Source organism: Macadamia integrifolia, chromosome 3 (assembly GCF_013358625.1).
Source record: "Macadamia integrifolia cultivar HAES 741 chromosome 3, SCU_Mint_v3, whole genome shotgun sequence".
In the NCBI taxonomy this organism is placed as follows: Eukaryota; Viridiplantae; Streptophyta; class Magnoliopsida; order Proteales; family Proteaceae; genus Macadamia; species Macadamia integrifolia.
This window is the reverse complement of record NC_056559.1, coordinates 24,802,631-24,807,398: the sequence shown is the minus strand read 5'-3', so window position 1 is coordinate 24,807,398 and position 4,768 is coordinate 24,802,631.

Sequence of the window (4,768 nt, the reverse complement as noted above, 5' to 3'; positions counted from 1 at the left end):
TAAAGCAACCAAACCGTACGGTTTTCCAAAAACAAATGAGGGGAATTTTTTTTATAACAAAACCGTACTCACCTTTTTCATTGTCATTTTTTTTTTTTTAATTTAATTTTTACTAGTTCTGTCCTTTAATAATAATATATAATATATTACTTTTCTCGTTTCTTCAAAACAAAACGACTCGAGGAGAAAAAATTGATGTTTATTACTGGTGGTACAGCCGATCGATTTTTCATGAACGAGGCTCTGATACCATTGATAGAAAAATAAATGCGGAACGATTCATGAAGATCGATAAGCATGCACGACAAACACTATAAAATATATGTTTTAGGCATACCTGAATCCATGGTTGAAGAATAAGAACTCCTCAATGTCTTCTTGTATGCTCCTTGTATAACACGATCAATGTTGGTCTGGTCTACCCTCTTTCCCTTATGCTTTTGGTCGTTAGCCTCACTTAATGGGTCAGTGATAACTATATATAGGGGTGAGGGTAGGGACCAACCCTGCAATAAAATTAGGGTTTCCTCCCCATTAAGGAAACAATACCTTAGGTCCACACATAGTAATAAATATTTCATACTATTAAGGTGTGCTAATAGAATCCAATATCTCCATAGAGATCACTTACCAATAATATTAGACTATTTCTGCTTACTCCATCTTTAGTCAACACCACTAAACCGATTTTGGAAACAAATCTTTGACTATGGTAGCCCACTTAATAGGAAATCTTACAGAAAAAAGGCATGCAAAGACACATGGTGAAGAAAGATCATGCTGCTCCGCGCTGAAGATGCTCATGCCAGCCTCCTATTGGCTGCACACACTAGTGTGTATCTGCACCAGTGGGGTAGCGTTTTCTTGCCCTGGTACATCTTTTCTTACGCAGTATAGAAGGATGCTTAGATCATCATTGTCGGTGGGCCAGTGGATGATCAAGGATGCCAAATGAACTTCGAAGTTTTTGAATTCAAGGTCACAAGTTTGAGGGTAATTTTGAATATTCGTAAATAATTGCAGTAACGGAGAATAACGATTGGTTGAATACCCTCATGTAAAAAGATCCTATTTTGCACTGCCAACTAATGAACTGTTTTCCTAATAATAAGGGCAAGGGAACTCTGCCGGTCTGGTGTAGGAATGCCATGACATAGCAGTGTCTAAAAAAAACCCAGAGGCCTCTACCACAGTGCTGTGTAGGTATTTCCTGCATCAAACTGGCCAGATTCTTTTTTCCAAATAATAAATAAATAAATAAATGTAGAAGATTGTACACCCTCTCCTCGTTTTCCCTACACCCTCATTTGACAAACTGTGTTGTACCCCTCATTTTGGTGGAGCTTGGAGAAGCATAGAATTTCCCTACGATGGAAATGATTTGCATTGTCATATTATTTATCCATATGATTAAATGAATAACATACAGAAAGGGATCGACGACAAGTTTTAAAAATCTGGAACAAGAATTGGATTGATCTTGATTGATTCCAATTGGAATCGTCCTAGATCAACAAGAATTGAGAATGTCCTTTCTAGCTCAAGTCATGATCACATTTTTTTTTTTTTTTTTTTTTTCCGGCCTTCAACCATTGGATGGGAGAGAGGGAGATGTTTTTTACATTCGTCCTTGACGAGAGGAAGTTACTTTTAGTGAGGATAACCTATCTTACAAATTGCTTTAACCAAAAAAAAAATATTCTAGGGAAAGAGAAAAACAAAAATTGACAAATTTAGGGGTGTTGTGAAGTTCAAAAGCTAGAGACAAACTGATCCAAGACCAATCATAAAAGATGGAGCGCTTCATGAGGATTTCCACATCTTTTGAGTCGTTCCAATCTAGTCATGATCGTTGGTGACCTTTAGACCTTCTAAGATGCTACAGGGAGTCTGCTTCAGAATTTTTCTTGTAATAAAAAAAATTGCAGCAATTAGCCCAACCAACTACTTGATTTGTGGTATCTGAAGTAGCAAAACAAAACAAAATTGGGAAATCTTAGTAAGCAACGAAAGGATAACACTTCGTAACCTCACAGGACTTGTTGAAACAATGAGACATAGATGAGGAATCACTAGGAAGGGTCCTGAGGTGAAGGTCATAGAAATTTCATCTTTTTTTATGCGTGATATGTTACTAACAAACTATGATTATTCTTTGACATTACATAGACACCATGGATTAGGCATAGCACTGTAAACATTTATAACTATCCAATCATGAGTCAACTCCCATAGATGACATGGTTTATAATGGATGGGAATCTGTTATAAAAAACGGCATTAAGAAATAAGCACCTAGTGAGAAGAAAAAAAAAAATTTAATAATATGTATTTGTCCATAAATCTACATTTTGGGGTATTTTAGATCCAAGGTTGCAAGTTTGAGAGTATTTTTGGATATGCATAAACCAAGGGACTTATGAAGAATAATGATGGATAAATCCCTTTTATACAAAAAGATTCTATTTTGCATTGCCAGATGAAAAATTTTCTGACTTTAAGTATCAAGGTCACAGAAGGATGGAGGAAGGAAGGCTGAAGCAAGACATGAAGTGGTTAGGAAGTGCTGCCAATGTTGACTGAATCAGAGTGTGTTTACCTGCAAAACTGAGATACTTCGTTTTCCAGAGTTGAAGGCGCTGGGTCACTCTAGATTAGGGGTGTCAACCGGTCGGGTCGGTTCGGTTTTAGTCGGGCTTAATCGGGTTTAAAGACTTTCAAAGGCTACACTGTGTCCACCCATTTAACTAATCGGGCTTAGTTATTGAGGGCATGGTACACTTTATATTTGGTCGGTCGACCTCGGGCTATAATCGGGTTACCTTAATCGGGCTTTAATCGGGCCTTAACCAGGCTACGGACATGTTTAATGTTAAACGGGCTTTAACCGGTTTTTAAACGGGCCCTCTTAAAAATATGCTCTTATATTCCGGCCCACTCATGCAAGCCCAAAAAAATGAAAATAAATCAATAAATGATACCAAATATAACCATTATTTAAAATGTGAATATGTCTTTACTTTTTAGTTTTTATTCTTTAATTTAGGGGGGTAAAATAGGCATTCTACAATCATTAAAGGGTCAGGCCAAGTCGATGCACAATAGGCCGGTCTCGATTGGGCGTTATTCGGTCGATCTCGATCGGGTGTCCGACGGTCCAAGTAGCAAAATCGAGACCGACCATTTATAAACGGGCCGGGCTCAAACCCGACACGTTTAATAAATGGTCTGGGCCGGACCGGTCTATACATGATCGGTCCTGGTCGGTTTAATCGTGGCCCGACACCCCTACTCTAGATATTAGAGTAGTGCAGTCTGATCTAGAAAGCTTACCGCCAATAAATGGGACACCAAGATAAACATCAAATCTAGCTGTAGGAATAATCTGAAATCTTTCAGAAGATTGCCTCCGAAAAGCAGAACTGACATTTGGGTTGTGTTGAATTCTAGTTTTTGCAAGATTAATTTGCTGCCCAGAGTATCAGCAGTATTCATTTAGAATAGTCTGAAATGCATGCAATTCAGTGGATGTAGCATGTCCAAATAAAATTAAATCGTCGGCAAACGCAAGATGCGAAATGGCTTCACCACCACAATTTATTAATTATATTAATTTCATCTTTTTTATGCATTGTATATTATTAAGAACTATGATTGCTCTAAGGCTTCTACCTGATACGTTATCGATTAAGAGTAGGGTTGAAAACTTTTAATGACTCCATAAACTCCCAAAGATGACATGGTTTATGATGGATGAGAATCAAAATTTCATGGCCATAGCACGGCTGCTCTTATGCAAATGTAGCTATCATGGTTTTAAGTATCGGTGCATATCGTGCCGTATCGGCCGATATGTATCCGTATCGGTAGGCATCGACACGATACATATCGATACGCTACCAGGAATTTTTGGCATCTTTTTGTGTATCGACGTATCGTACGTATCGTATCGTGCCGTACCGTATCGGTATCAATATGTACGATACTCTACGATACGAACTTTTGAAAATCTAAAAATTCCCGAGAGTATCGGTATGTATCGGTACCGTATCGGTGTGTATCGAAGGTATCGTGCAGTATTGAGCCGTATCGTACTGTATCAGTACGATACGGCTACTTAAGTATGAATTTTTTGTTGTTTGAAACAAACACTTCACTCTCTCACCAACAGTTTTCTAGATTTTTTATATGTTATGTAAAAACAAGTGTTCTACAACTTCCATGGAAATTTTTTATTTTTCTCAAAAAAATTATTTTTTTATTCCGAAATTAATTTAAAAAAAAATCCCAAAATTTTTTTTTTTAGAAAATTTAGTTCATTCAACTCTTAAAAATAATATCATAACTTATAATTACTAAATACATGATTTAAAATGAAACCCACATTTTTTTCCCAAAAAAGTGAGGGTTTCAATTTTTTTTTTTTATTTCTCAGATCTACTCAAATATATTGGTCCACACTTTGTTGATTTTTTATATGTTCTTTAAAAACATTTAATCTACAATTTTTATAAAAAAAATTTAATTTTTCTACAATGAATGGGAGACCAACTACCATAAATATTTCGACTGGGGTAAATATTGTGCCTATATTCAACAAGTGCAGAATATCATCGTAGTTGCTCCTACTGAAGAAGAAGGTCCTAGCCAAGGATTTGAACCACCACGACACTCTTCACGGCACTCATCACAGTGGCAATGGTAATGAGCAAAGAAAAAACTGTAAGAAACTCAAACCTCATCATTTTGAACATTTTCAACTCAATAT